This window comes from Oncorhynchus nerka, linkage group LG26 (assembly GCF_034236695.1).
Source record: "Oncorhynchus nerka isolate Pitt River linkage group LG26, Oner_Uvic_2.0, whole genome shotgun sequence".
Lineage (NCBI taxonomy): Eukaryota > Metazoa > Chordata > Actinopteri > Salmoniformes > Salmonidae > Oncorhynchus > Oncorhynchus nerka.
The window spans coordinates 54,059,529-54,075,593 of record NC_088421.1 but is presented as its reverse complement, the minus strand read 5'-3'; the positions used below and the strand labels follow the sequence as shown (position 1 = coordinate 54,075,593).

Sequence of the window (16,065 nt, the reverse complement as noted above, 5' to 3'; positions counted from 1 at the left end):
TTGGTACATCCCTGATTCCATACGTGATCAGTTGGTACATCCCTGATTCCATATATGATCAGTTGGTACATCCCTGATTCCATACGTGATCAGTTGGTACATCCCTGATTCCATACGTGATCAGTTGGTACATCCCTGATTCCATACGTGATCAGTTGGTACATCCCTGATTCCATATGTGATCAGTTGGTACATCCCTGATTCCATATGTGATCAGCTAGTAGCTAGCCACTGCTAGCGGTCTTCAACGCTAACTAGGACACCAGCGCGACATCTACCCAAAGCATATCAGACGGCTTTTTCTCTACCACATCTCCGGATTCCTACCGCAAGCTCTGAACCTTTACACCGGATCATCGCAACTAGCTAGCTGCAATCCGAGTGGCTACTCCTGGCTAACGTCTCTGTCCCAGAGCAAGCACCAGTTAGCCTGGAGCTAGCCTCGAGCTAAGCCCATCTCCCGACTAACCGAAGAGGTCCAACAATACCTATTTTGCCAATTGGCCTGGACCCTCTACTGCCGACACGGAGCCCCGCCGATCCAGCACGACTGGTCCGCCGACATAATCGTCCGAGGGGGTTTCAACAGGCTTTTCCGCTGCGACATCGCCAAAGATCCATCTGCTGGCCAAGGCCCGCGAGCTTTCTGAATCGCTGTATCTCCAGCTCACCGCATGAAGAGGAATAAACAGACTCACCCCATCGCGACGTCCCCCAAAGGTTAACTCTCTAGCCCTCGCTATCTCCCTGCTTGCTAATTCGGCCTGCTAACGGCTAGCTTGTCAAGCTCCGGTCCGCTAACTGCTACCTTGTCTAGCTCGGGCCTACGAACTGTTAGCACAGGCCTGCTAACCGTCTGAACCACCGCGTCCCAATCACTCTCTGACCCCATTTACTTTCTATCTCTTTTTGATTTTTAATTTGTTTATACCTTCCGGAAACCTGCCTCACCCAATGTGATACGGAATCGCTATTACTTTTACTCTTATTTTTATTTTTATGACACACTCAAGAACCTCCAGACGCTAACCAGCTAACTAGCTACAAGCTATTTAGTCATTGTTAGTTTTTTAAAAACCTGGATAACACTCGCCAGCCCAGCCTCCCTGCCCATCCACCGCTGCCCCCTGGACACTGATCTCTTGGCTACATAGCTGACGCACACTGGACTGTCCATTAATCACGGTACTCCTTTCTGCTTGTTTGTCTTACCTGTCGGCCCCGTTGCCTAGTCAACGCCATTTTACCTGCTGTTTGTTGTGCTAGTGGATTAGCCTCGCCTACTGTTTTTAGCTAGCTTTCCAAATTCAACACCTGTGATTACTGTATGCCTCGCTGTATGTCTCTCTCAGATGTCAATATGCCTTGTATACTGTTGTTCAGGTTAGTTATCATTGTTTTAGTTCACAATGGAGCCCCTAGACCCACTCTGCATACCCCTGTTACCTCCTTTGTCCCACCTCCCACACATGCGGTGACCTCACCCATTACAACCAGCATGTCCAGAGATACAACCTCTCTCATCATCACCCAGTGCCTGGACCTACCTCCGCTGTACCCGCACCCCACCATACCCCTGTCTGCGCATTATGCCCTGAATATATTCTACCATGCCCAGAAACTCTGCCCCCAACGCTCTAGGCGACCAGTTTTGATAGCCTTTAGCCGCACCCTCATACTACTCCTTCTCTGTTCCGCGGGTGATGTGGAGGTAAACCCAGGCCCTGCATGTCCCCAGGTACCCTCATTTGTTGACTTCTGTGATCGAAAAAGCCTTGGTTTTATGCATGTCAACATCAGAAGCCTCCTCCCCAAGTTTGTTTTACTCACTGCTTTAGCACACTCTGCTAACCCTGATGTCCTTGCCGTGTCTGAATCCTGGCTCAGGAAGGCCACCAAAAATTCAGAGATTTCCATACCCAACTATAACATCTTCCGTCAAGATAGAACTGCCAAAGGGGGCGGAGTTGCAGTCTACTGCAGAGATAGCCTGCAAAGTAATGTCATACTTTCCAGGTCCATACCCAAACAGTTCGAACTACTAATTTTGAAAATTACCCTCTCCAGAAATAAGTCTCTCACTGTTGCCGCCTGCTACCGACCACCCTCAGCTCCCAGCTGTGCCCTGGACACCATTTGTGAATTGATCGCCCCCCATCTAGCTTCAGAGTTTGTTCTGTTAGGTGACCTAAACTGGGATATGCTTAACACCCCGGCAGTCCTACAATGTAAGCTAGATGCCCTCAATCTCACTCAAATCATCAAGGAACCCACCAGGTACAACCCTAACTCTGTAAACAAGGGCACCCTCATAGACGTCATCCTGACCAACTGGCCCTCCAAATACACCTCCGCTGTCTTCAACCAGGATCTCAGCGATCACTGCCTCATTGCCTGTATCCGCCACGGAGTCAAACGACCACCCCACATCACTGTCAAACGCTCCCTAAAACACTTCTGTGAGCAGGCCTTTCTAATCGACCTGGCCCGGGTATCCTGGAAGGACATTGACCTCATCCCGTCAGTTGAGGATGCCTGGTCATTCTTTAAAAGTAACTTCCTCACCATTTTAGATAAGCATGCTCCGTTCAAAAAATGCAGAACCAAGAACAGATACAGCCCTTGGTTCACTCCAGACCTGACTGCCCTCGACCAGCACAAAAACATCCTGTGGCGGACTGCAATAGCATCGAATAGCCCCCGTGATATGCAACTGTTCAGGGAAGTCAGGAACCAATACACGCAGTCAGTCAGGAAAGCTAAGGCCAGCTTCTTCAGGCAGAAGTTTGCATCCTGTAGCTCCAACTCCAAAAAGTTCTGGGACACTGTGAAGTCCATGGAGAACAAGAGCACCTCCTCCCAGCTGCCCACTGCACTGAGGCTAGGTAACACGGTCTCCACCGATAAATCCACGATTATCGAAAGCTTCAATAAGCACTTCTCAACGGCTGGCCATGCCTTCCGCCTGGCTACTCCAACCTCGGCCAACAGCTCCGCCCCCCGCAGCTCCTCGCCCAAGCCTCTCCAGGTTCTCCTTTACCCAAATCCAGATAGCAGATGTTCTGAAAGAGCTGCAAAACCTAGACCCGTACAAATCAGCTGGGCTTGATAATCTGGACCCTCTATTTCTGAAACTATCTGCCGCCATTGTCGCAACCCCTATTACCAGCCTGTTCAACCTCTCTTTCATATCGTCTGAGATCCCCAAGGATTGGAAAGCTGCCGCAGTCATCCCCCTCTTCAAAGGGGGAGACACCCTGGACCCAAACTGCTATAGACCTATATCCATCCTGCCCTGCCTATCTAAGGTCTTCGAAAGCCAAGTCAACAAACAGGTCACTGACCATCTCGAATCCCACCAGACCTTCTCCGCTGTGCAATCTGGTTTCCGAGCCGGTCACGGGTGCACCTCAGCCACGCTCAAGGTACTAAACGATATCATAACCGCCATCGATAAAAGACAGTACTGTGCAGCCGTCTTCATCGACCTCGCCAAGGCTTTCGACTCTGTCAATCACCATATTCTTATCAGCAGACTCAATAGCCTCGGTTTCTCGGATGACTGCCTTGCCTGGTTCACCAATTACTTTGCAGACAGAGTTCAGTGTGTCAAATCGGAGGGCATGCTGTCCGGTCCTCTGGCAGTCTCTATGGGGGTGCCACAGGGTTCAATTCTCGGGCCGACTCTTTTCTCTGTATATATCAATGATGTTGCTCTTGCTGCGGGCGATTCCCTGATCCACCTCTACGCAGACGACACCATTCTATATACTTTCGGCCCGTCATTGGACACTGTGCTATCTAACCTCCAAACGAGCTTCAATGCCATACAGCACTCCTTCCGTGGCCTCCAACTGCTCTTAAACGCGAGTAAAACCAAATGCATGCTTTTCAACCGATCGCTGCCTGCACCCGCATGCCTGACTAGCATCACCACCCTGGATGGTTCCGACCTTGAATATGTGGACATCTATAAGTACCTAGGTGTCTGGCTAGACTGCAAACTCTCCTTCCAGACTCACATCAAACATCTCCAATCGAAAATCAAATCAAGAGTCGGCTTTCTATTCCGCAACAAAGCCTCCTTCACCCACGCCGCCAAGCTTACCCTAGTAAAACTGACTATCCTACCGATCCTCGACTTCGGCGATGTCATCTACAAAATGGCTTCCAACACTCTACTCAGCAAACTGGATGCAGTCTATCACAGTGCCATCCGTTTTGTCACCAAAGCACCTTATACCACCCACCACTGCGACTTGTATGCTCTAGTCGGCTGGCCCTCGCTACATATTCGTCGCCAGACCCACTGGCTCCAGGTCATCTACAAGTCCATGCTAGGTAAAGCTCCGCCTTATCTCAGTTCACTGGTCACGATGGCAACACCCATCCGTAGCACGCGCTCCAGCAGGTGTATCTCACTGATCATCCCTAAAGCCAACACCTCATTTGGCCGCCTTTCGTTCCAGTACTCTGCTGCCTGTGACTGGAACGAACTGCAAAAAAAATCGCTGAAGTTGGAGACTTTTATCTCCCTCACCAACTTCAAACATCAGCTATCCGAGCAGCTAACCGATCGCTGCAGCTGTACATAGTCTATTGGTAAATAGCCCACCCATTTTCACCTACCTCATTCCCATACTGTTTTTATACTGTTTTAAAAAATAAAAAAAATTCAGTTGGTACATCCCTGATTCCATACGTGATCAGTTGGTACATCCCTGATTCCATACGTGATCAGTTGGTACATCCCTGATTCCATACGTGATCAGTTGGTACATCCCTGATTCCATACGTGATCAGTTGGTACATCCCTGATTCCATACGTGATCAGTTGGTACATCCCTGATTCCATACAGTGATCCCTGAGTTGGGTACATCCCTGATTCCATACGTGATCAGTTGGTACATCCCTGATTCCATACGTGATCAGTTGGTACATCCCTGATTCCATACGTGATCAGTTGGTACATCCCTGATTCCATACGTGATCAGTTGGTACATCCCTGATTCCATACGTGATCAGTTGGTACATCCCTGATTCCATACGTGATCAGTTGGTACATCCCTGATTCCATACGTGATCAGTTGGTACATCCCTGATTCCATACGTGATCAGTTGGTACATCCCTGATTCCATATGATCAGTTGGTACATCCCTGATTCCATACGTGATCAGTTGGTACATCCCTGATTCCATACGTGATTCCATTCCATATGATCACCCTGATTCCATACGTGATCAGTTGGTACATCCCTGATTCCATACGTGATCAGTTGGTACATCCCTGATTCCATACGTGATCAGTTGGTACATCCCTGATTCCATACGTGATCAGTTGGTACATCCCTGATTCCATACGTGATCAGTTGGTACATCCCTGATTCCATACGTGATCAGTTGGTACATCCCTGATTCCATACGTGATCAGTTGGTACATCCCTGATTCCATACGTGATCAGTTGGTACATCCCTGATTCCATACGTGATCAGTTGGTACATCCCTGATTCCATACGTGATCAGTTGGTTCCACATCCCCCATGATTCCATACGTGATCAGTTGGTACATCCCTGATTCCATACGTGATCAGTTGGTACATCCCTGATTCCATACGTGATCAGTTGGTACATCCCTGATTCCATACGTGATCAGTTGGTACATCCCTGATTCCATGTGATCAGTTGACATCCCTGATTCCATATCAGGTATCACTAGCCACTTTAACTATGCCACTCTGTCTATATGTATATACTGTACTCGATACCATCTACTGTATGCTGCCCTGTACCATCACTCATTCATATATCCTTATGTACATATTCTTTATCCCCTTACACTGTGTATAAGACAGTAGTTTTGGAATTGTTAGTTAGATTACTTGTTGGTTATCACTGCATTGTCGGAACTAGAAGCAACAAGCATTTCGCTACACTCGCATTAACATCTGCTAACCATGTGACAAATAAAATGTGATTTGATTTTGATTTGCCTGCTGCGAGGTACAATCAGGAATGTCAACACGGTATTTTCTTAAATGGAAAAACAAAACAAAAACACGATTATACTCATCAACAACGCTAAAATGGAAGTGCAGTGAAATCAATACGTAAAACACGACTCAGACATTGAACAGGCCTGTAAACTATACTATAATATTTTCTCACAAAGATTATTTTTTTTTTTTTTTTTAAATGCACACTACTCATAAAGGGGAGGTGTCTGTTGCGCGGTGTGTCTGATTTCCCACTTCGGGGTCATGTGATGTCACTGTTAGGTACCTCTCTGGGGGTCAGTTCATCTGTAGTTAGCCCAACACAGGGTGCACCCAACTACGGGGTCATGTGATGTCACTGTTAGGTACCTCTCTGGAGGTCAGTTCATCTGTAGTTAGCCCAACACAGGGTGCACCCCACTACAGGGTCATGTGATGTCACTGTTAGGTACCTCTCTGGAGGTCAGTTCATCTGTAGTTAGCCCAACACAGGGTGCACCCCACTACAGGGTCATGTGATGTCACTGTTAGGTACCTCTCTGGGGGTCAGTTCATCTGTAGTTAGCCCAACACAGGGTGCACCCCACTACGGGGTCATGTGATGTCACTGTTCGGTACCTCTCTGGAGGTCAGTTCATCTGTAGTTAGCCCAACACAGGGTGCACCCCACTACAGGGTCATGTGATGTCACTGTTAGGTACCTCTCTGGAGGTCAGTTCATCTGTAGTTAGCCCAACACAGGGTGCACCCCACTACGGGGTCATGTAATGTCACTGTTAGGTACCTCTCTGGGGGTCAGTTCATCTGTAGTTAGCCCAACACAGGGTGCACCCCACTACGGGGTCATGTGATGTCACTGTTAGGTACCTCTCTGGGGGTCAGTTCATCTGTAGTTAGCCCAACACAGGGTGCATTGGCCAATTCATGTGACCACTTTAGCTTGCTTAAGTGGTCAATGTTCATCTAGTACTCAGAGAATGGACCCATATCCACAGCTAGAAACATGTCTAGTACTCAGAGGGTCAATCTGGACCCATATCCACAGATAGAAACATGTCTAGTACTCAGAGAATGGACCCATATCCACAGATAAAAACATGTCTAGTACTCAGAGAATGGACCCATATCCACAGCTAGAAACATGTCTAGTACTCAGAGAACAGACCCCTATCCACAGATAGAAACATGTCTAGTACTCAGAGAACAGACCCCTATCCACAGATAGAAACATGTCTAGTACTCAGAGAACAGACCCCTATCCACAGATAGAAACATGTCTAGTACTCAGAGAACAGACCCCTATCCACAGCTAGAAACATGTCTAGTACTCAGAGAACGGACCCATATCCACAGATAGAAACATGTCTAGTACTCAGAGAATGGACCCATATCCACAGATAAAAACATGTCTAGTACTCAGAGAATGGACCCATATCCACAGCTAGAAACATGTCTAGTACTCAGAGAACAGACCCCTATCCACACTAGAAACATGTCTAGTACTCAGAGAACAGACCCCTATCCACAGATAGAAACATGTCTAGTACTCAGAGAATGGACCCATATCCACACTAGAAACATGTCTAGTACTCAGAGAATGGACCCCTATCCACAGATAGAAACATGTCTAGTACTCAGAGAACAGACCCCTATCCACAGATAGAAACATGTCTAGTACTCAGAGAACAGACCCATATCCACACTAGAAACATGTCTAGTACTCAGAGAACAGACCCCTATCCACAGATAGAAACATGTCTAGTACTCAGAGAATGGACCCATATCCACACTAGAAACATGTCTAGTACTCAGAGAATGGACTCCTATCCACAGATAGAAACATGTCTAGTACTCAGAGAACAGACCCCTATCCACAGATAGAAACATGTCTAGTACTCAGAGAACAGACCCATATCCACACTAGAAACATGTCTAGTACTCAGAGAATGGACCCCTATCCACAGATAGAAACATGTCTAGTACTCAGAGAATGGACCCATATCCACAGATAGAAACATGTCTAGTACTCAGAGAACGGACCCATATCCACACTAGAAACATGTCTAGTACTCAGAGAACGGACCCATATCCACAGATAGAAACATGTCTAGTACTCAGAGAACGGACCCATATCCACACTAGAAACATGTCTAGTACTCAGAGAATGGACCCATATCCACAGATAGAAACATGTCTAGTACTCAGAGAACGGACCCATATCCACACTAGAAACATGTCTAGTACTCAGAGAATGGACCCATATCCACAGCTAGAAACATGTCTAGTACTCAGAGAACAGACGCCTATCCACAGATAGAAACATGTCTAGTACTCAGAGAATGGACCCACAGATAGAAACATGTCTAGTACTCAGAGAACAGACCCCTATCCACAGATAGAAACATGTCTAGTACTCAGAGAATGGACCCATATCCACACTAGAAACATGTCTAGTACTCAGAGAATGGACCCCTATCCACAGATAGAAACATGTCTAGTACTCAGAGAACAGACCCCTATTCACAGATAGAAACATGTCTAGTACTCAGAGAATGGACCCATATCCACAGATAAAAACATGTCTAGTACTCAGAGAATGGACCCATATCCACAGCTAGAAACATGTCTAGTACTCAGAGAACAGACCCCTATCCACACTAGAAACATGTCTAGTACTCAGAGAACAGACCCCTATCCACAGATAGAAACATGTCTAGTACTCAGAGAATGGACCCATATCCACACTAGAAACATGTCTAGTACTCAGAGAATGGACCCCTATCCACAGATAGAAACATGTCTAGTACTCAGAGAACAGACCCCTATCCACAGATAGAAACATGTCTAGTACTCAGAGAACAGACCCATATCCACACTAGAAACATGTCTAGTACTCAGAGAACAAACCCATATCCACACTAGAAACATGTCTAGTACTCAGAGAATGGACCCCTATCCACACTAGAAACATGTCTAGTACTCAGAGAACGGACCCATATCCACAGATAGAAACATGTCTAGTACTCAGAGAATGGACCCATACCCACAGATAGAAACATGTCTAGTACTCAGAGAACGGACCCATATCCACAGCTAGAAACATGTCTAGTACTCAGAGAACAGACGCCTATCCACAGATAGAAACATGTCTAGTACTCAGAGAATGGACCCACCACAGATAGAAACATGTCTAGTACTCAGAGAACGGACCCATATCCACAGATAGAAACATGTCTAGTACTCAGAGAACGGACCCATATCCACAGATAGAAACATGTCTAGTACTCAGAGAACGGACCCATATCCACAGATAGACACATAATCCACTGTAAAAGGGCTGCCTGAATGCAGAGGGGAGATGGAAGTTGATTATCTTGTTGAGTTTCTGTCTTGCTCCGGCGGTATGAATGAATCCACTGTAAAAGGGCTGCCTGAATGCAGAGGGGAGATGGAAGTTGATTATCTTGTTGAGTTTCTGTCTTGCTCCGGTACATGAATGAATCCACTGTAAAAGGGCTGCCTGAACGCAGAGGGGAGATGGAAGTTGATTATCTTGTTGAGTTTCTGTCTTGCTCCGGCGGTATGAATGAATCCACTGTAAAAGGGCTGCCTGAATGCAGAGGGGAGATGGAAGTTGATTATCTTGTTGAGTTTCTGTCTTGCTCCGGCGGTATGAATGAATCCACTGTAAAAGGGCTGCCTGAATGCAGAGGGGAGATGGAAGTTGATTATCTTGTTGAGTTTCTGTCTTGCTCCACCAGCTGAATGAATGAATCCACTGTAAAAGGGCTGCCTGAATGCAGAGGGGAGATGGAAGTTGATTATCTTGTTGAGTTTGGAGCAGCCGATTCTAGTTGAGCAGCGGAGAGAGACTGTTTACATTCACAGATCCCACAACTCTGTCCCATCAGAACAAAGATCTATCCAATTATCTTAAAAGGAACTCAATACTATTTTTTTTTTTTGAGGAAGTGCATACTGGCTACGGCGTCTGAAAATGGACAAAAAACAGTACTATTGCGCTCTTTTTTTTTTTTTGAAGGTCTTTTAAGGGAATATGAGAGGACACTCGTTGGGTTGTCCTAGCCACCAGCTGAACTGAGGCTGAGGCCTTCACACTGACACACACGCACTACTGCTGCTGCTACTGTTTATCCTGTTGCTTAAGTCACTTTACCCCTACCTATATGTACATAGCTACCTCAATTACCTCGTACCCCTTGCACATCGACACGGCGATCTCTGTATATCAAATGTATTCATAAAGCCCTTCTTACATCAGCTGATATCTCAAAGTGCTGTACAGAAACACAGTCTAAAAACTTCCCAAACAGCAAGAAATGCAGGTGTAGAAGCACAGTGGCTAGGAAAAACTCCCTAGAAAGGTCAGAACCTAGGAAGAAACCTAGAGAGGAACCATGTTATTACCTGGTACTTCCTGTATATAGCCATGTTATTACCTGGTACTTCCTGTATATAGCCATGTTATTACCTGGTACTTCCTGGCACTTCCTGTATATAGCCACGTTATTACCTGGTACTTCCTGGTACTTCCTGTATATAGCCATGTTTTTACCTGGTACTTCCTGTATATAGCCACATTATTACCTGGTACTTCCTGTATGTGAGCCACGCTATTACCTGGTACTTCCTGTATATAGCCACGTTATTACCTGGTACTTCCTGTATATATCACGTTATTACCTGGTACTTCCTGTATATAGCCATGTTATTACCTGGTATCTTCCTGTATATAGCCACATTATTACCTGGTACTTCCTGTATATAACCACATTATTACCTGGTACTTCCTGTATATAAAGCCATGTTATTACCTGTCATTACTACTGTATATAGCCAAGTGTTATTACCTGGTACTTCCTGTATATAGCCACATTATTACCTGGTACTTCCTGGTACTTCCTGTATATAGCCATGTTATTACCTGGTACTTCCTGTATAGAGCCACATTATTAAAGCCTGGTACTTAAGCATGTGACAGATAACATGTGAGTGATTTGACACCTCTGTATTGTCCCCTAAAGCCTGATATGCTTGTTCCCTACAAAAGCTGTTCTGTGAAGTGACATTACTACATTAACCTACATAAAGCCTATATATCTGTGAAGTGTCATTACTACATAAAGCCTATATATCTGTGAAGTGTCATTACTACATTAACCTACATAAAGCCTATATATCTGTGAAGTGTCATTACTACATTAACCTACATAAAGCCTATATATCTGTGAAGTGTCATTACTACATTAACCTACATAAAGCCATTACTATAAAGCCTATATCTGTGAAGTGTCATTACTACATAAAGCCTATATATCTGTGAAGTGTCATTACATAAAGCCTATATATCTGTGAAGTGTCATTACTACATAAAGCCTATATATCTGTGAAGTGTCATTACTACATAAAGCCTATATATCTGTGAAGTGTCATTACTACATTAACCTACATAAAGCCTATATATCTGTGAAGTGTCATTATCTACATAAAGCCTATATATCTGTGAAGTGTCATTACTACATTAACCTACATAAAGCCTATATATCTGTGAAGTGTCATTACTACATTAACCATTACATAAAGCCTATATATCTGTGAAGTGTCATTACTACATTAAAGTGTCCTACATAAAGCCTATATACCTGTGAAGTGTCATTAATACATAAAGCCTATATATCTGTGAAGTGTCATTACTACATAAAGCCTATATATCTGTGAAGTGTCATTACTACATTAACCTACATAAAGCCTATATATCTGTGTAGTGTCATTACTACATTAACCTACATAAAGCCTATATATCTGTGAAGTGTCATTACTACATTAACCTACATAAAGCCTATATATCTGTGAAGTGTCATTACTACATAAAGCCTATATATCTGTGAAGTGTCATTACTACATAAAGCCTATATATCTGTGAAGTGTCATTACTACATTAACCTACATAAAGCCTATATATCTGTGAAGTGTCATTACTACATAAAGCCTATATATCTGTGAAGTGTCATTACTACATTAACCTACATAAAGCCTATATATCTGTGAAGTGTCATTACTACATTAACCTACATAAAGCCTATATATCTGTGAAGTGTCATTACTACATTAACCTACATAAAGCCTATATATCTGTGATGTGTCATTACTACATTAACCTACATAAAGCCTATATATCTCCTGTAGCCACCATTCAACTGTTCTTTTCAGAAGGACAATATGTTTATGATAGATAAAACGATATATAGAATGATATATAGAACGATAGAATGATATATAGAACGATAGAACGATATATAGAACGATAGAACGATATATAGAACGATAGAACGATATATAGAACGATAGAACGATATATAGAACGATAGAACGATAGAACGATAGATAGATAGATAGATAGATAGATAGATAGATAGATAGATCTCTTACTGTGATGTGGATGGAGGTTCATGACAGTCGGAAGGAATTTCCCGACGTGGAGGTTTGCTGGGTGCCCTGTGCCCAAGTGTCCGGGCGAGGGAGGGATCCTCCTGGCTGCTGCAGCAGCTCCGAGTCGATGGGTCTCCATGGCCAACAGGGGAGGGGGAACATGGACAGACCGAGGGGGTCCGAAATCTCGGCCATCCATTCTCCAGTGTGTGGGGGGGGGGTGGAGCGTCCGGAGCTAGCACCGTGTCCGGGATAGTGTTCCCAAAGAGCCGCTAAAGGCTAGGCGGGCGGTGGGTCTCCCGTTGGATCCATGCCCATCGTCATCCTGACCTATAAAAACACCAAGCAAATCGCTTGACATACAATCACACCGTACGTCTGTCTCTGGCGAGGTCAGATCATAAGACTAGTAACAGACGGGTTTTTTTTAGGGGATTTTCAGTCGTTTTTTTTTACCCAAGAGCCTACCGGAATGTACGGAGCTCGGTCCATTAGAGGGGTAATGACGCAGTTTGGAAAAACACTTTAAAAACTTAATTTACAATCTTCCATAAACGCGCAAATGGGAATAACGGTTAAGCGGTTATAGAGACCCTTCATATGAGCCACTGTGTGCTAATAATAATAATATGATTATTGACAAGGTTTAGTTGACCAGCTGCGTTTCCTCCGCGACTCTCGGGCAGACCGTGAAGCCGTCGCTCTTCCCGCTGACGGGGCAGGGGACTGAGCGCTTAGTTGGAACAGACTGGAGGTATCAGGATCCCCCCCCAAAAAAAACGCTTAGCCAAAAACACTCGTCGTCAAATGGATTCCTTCTATAATATGGATTCCTTCTAGAATAGCCTCGATGGCCGAGTTGTTCCGCGAGCCCTGAACCAGCCAGCTCCACCGATTAAAAATGCTCCGTATGAAACCAACACACCGTAAATATCACAGGCGCATCAAATATATATTAAAACCAATAGAGATAAAATACGGTTTGCAGAAGAGCCCGGCTCGTTGATCAGAAGAGTTTAGAGGTGTGTCGGAGCCTCTTGATCCCGCAGTTAGTGTTAAGATATCCCCGAGGCCGCCTGGAGGATCTGACCCCAGCCCGTTCACACCCAGACGGCTGTTCCACTCCTCGGCGACCGTGTGTGTGTTGGTCACGGAAAAGGTTTCAAAATGTAAGAAAACACTATTTCTATAAAGATTAGATGGCAGCCTACTGCCGAGTCTGTGTAGTTGGTGTGTGTTTACAACACACCGAACAGCCCCGACAATAACATTTAATGTGTGTTTTATGCCAAATGCAGCCAAGCGAGTAGACTCGGCTAGTCTCGCGTTGTTTTTAAATGTAGAATAATTATCTAAACCCTAGTCTTGAATGACTCTTATGTAGGCGATCTGAAACATTAAAACATAACAATTTTTAAAAAACGGACTTTTCGTGCTGGAAAAGAAAACCTTGAATGGTCAACTCGTCAAAATCCTCCGTAATTAATCCCAGGTTTCTAAGCAGTTGTTTCTTGTTGTGGACTACATACAGTCTGCTTAGGTACAGGTTAACAAAACGCTATTTGAGTGTTATTAAAAAATATATATATATATATATGCTAAAAGTCTACTTAAAAGTACAATTATAATTTTTCATTCGTTATTTTAGTAAACAACGGGCTAAAATGTTGAATTTTTAACCTTCAACCTGGCAGAGTGGCGAGTTGCCTGGTCACACCGCGGATTTTTGAGTCGTGGCAAGGCAGCAAATCTGATCAAATATATATTTATATTTTTAAATCACATTACTTGGACGGTTTATATTTCTATAAAGAAGCGATAATATTTGATTCCGAGGTACCGAGACACCCGGTTAGTGGAGGGGTGCGGTGTTGCAGGCCATGCGGCGCAGGGAGAGGCTCCGGCGGCCACGTTTCAAACTTTTCTCAGGTCCATTATTATGAAGCTAAACTTTAAAGCGGTAAACGCTGTTGTTCTCCTGTATCTAACAACGAACAGATCCAACAACAACGTTTCAAAGTAACGATAAACACAGCCTCCCCCCCGCCTTTTTTTAAAAAAAAAAAACGGATTAACCTTTAAGTAGAAACATGTTAATTTTTTAACAAGGTTTCGCGATATTAGGCGACGAGTGTGACAGTACCGAGAACAAGTTAGCCTCTTACTTGAGAAGGAAGCGTGTTTAGAAACCAGTAAAATCCGTATTTTGGTCTGAATCGGTCCTTTGGTTCTGTACTGTTATCAGGCCGTTCTGTTCTGTGGTCCATCTGGGCCGTCCTAAAGGAGCGGGGGGAGACAAGGCCCCTCGTCAGACCATTAAAATCCTCCGCAATGAAACGCGCATTGTTTTTACAAGGACCTCCGCAACTCACTCTCTGATTGGCCGAGGGAGGTGTCAGTCACCCGGATGTATACACTTGGGTCCAGCGCCAGCTCTATAAAAACCAATTATGGCCCAAGGAGTCTGACTGTTTCAAATGGCCCCTGCCTTCAAAAACAAGCAGTGGGAATTTTTTTGGGGGGGAGTCGGTTTCCAGGCGGCCCTGGTGTTCCTTGCTGATAGAAAAAGTCTGTGTAGAGAGACTTCAGGACAGCAGCAGAGACTCACACAGCTCTGCAGTCAGGCAGGAGGGGGGGCGACTCTGGCCCATTAAACGCAATAAATGCTGTTATAGTGTGTAGGGGCGTTACAAGCAGTGTTATGGGTGTTAATGTAACAGCTGTTTGACCGTGATGCATTATGGTCTGTAATGGCACCTATATGCAAGGGGAGGGGTGTGTAGGCTGTATGTTTATCACAGTGCTTATGGCATAAAACACAACCTGTTAAATCAAACCCTCTCAACATTCTAAAATGACCCATAACCCCATCTCTCACAGTCCTAATCCCATCCACAGGTCTCTACCTATCAACCCCTCTCAACATTCTAAAATAACCCATAACCCCATCTCTCACAGCCCTAATCCCATCCACAGGTCTCTCTACCCATCAACCCCTCTCAACATTCTAAAATAACCCATAACCCCATCTCTCACAGTCCTAATCCCATCCACAGGTCTCTACCCATCAACCCCTCTCAACATTCTAAAATAACCATCCCATCCACAGGTCAGTCTCTACCTATCAAACCCCAACATTCTCTGACCCATCAACCCCTCTCAACATTCTAAAATAACCCATAAACCCCATCTCTCACAGTCCTAATCCCATCCACAGGTCTCTACCCATCAAACCCTCTCAACATCTCTCACAAATCCCATCCACAGGTCTCTCTACCCATCAAACCCTCAACAATCTCTCACAGTCCTAATCCCATCCACAGGTCTCTACCCATCAAACCCTCAACATTCAAAATAACCCATAACCCATCTCTCACAGCCCTAATCCCATCCAACCCCCCATCTCTCAACATTCTAAAATAACAGTCCTAATCCCATCCACAGGTCTCTACCCATCAACCCCTCTTCTAACATCTCTCAAAATAACCCATCAACCCTCAACAATCTCTCACAGCCCTAATCCCATCCACAGGTCTCTACCCATCAACCCCTCTCAACATTCTAAAATAACCCATAACCCATCTCTCACAGCCCTAATCCCATCCACAGGTCTCTCTACC

General features: G+C 44.9%; 1 pseudogene; it reads right to left on the bottom strand.

The window, feature by feature from the left end:
- LOC135564923 (trinucleotide repeat-containing gene 18 protein-like) overlaps nt 1-14,751 on the bottom strand; it is a 151,269-nt pseudogene extending 136,518 nt beyond the window's left edge.
- Between the last annotated feature and the right edge of the window lie 1,314 nt (nt 14,752-16,065).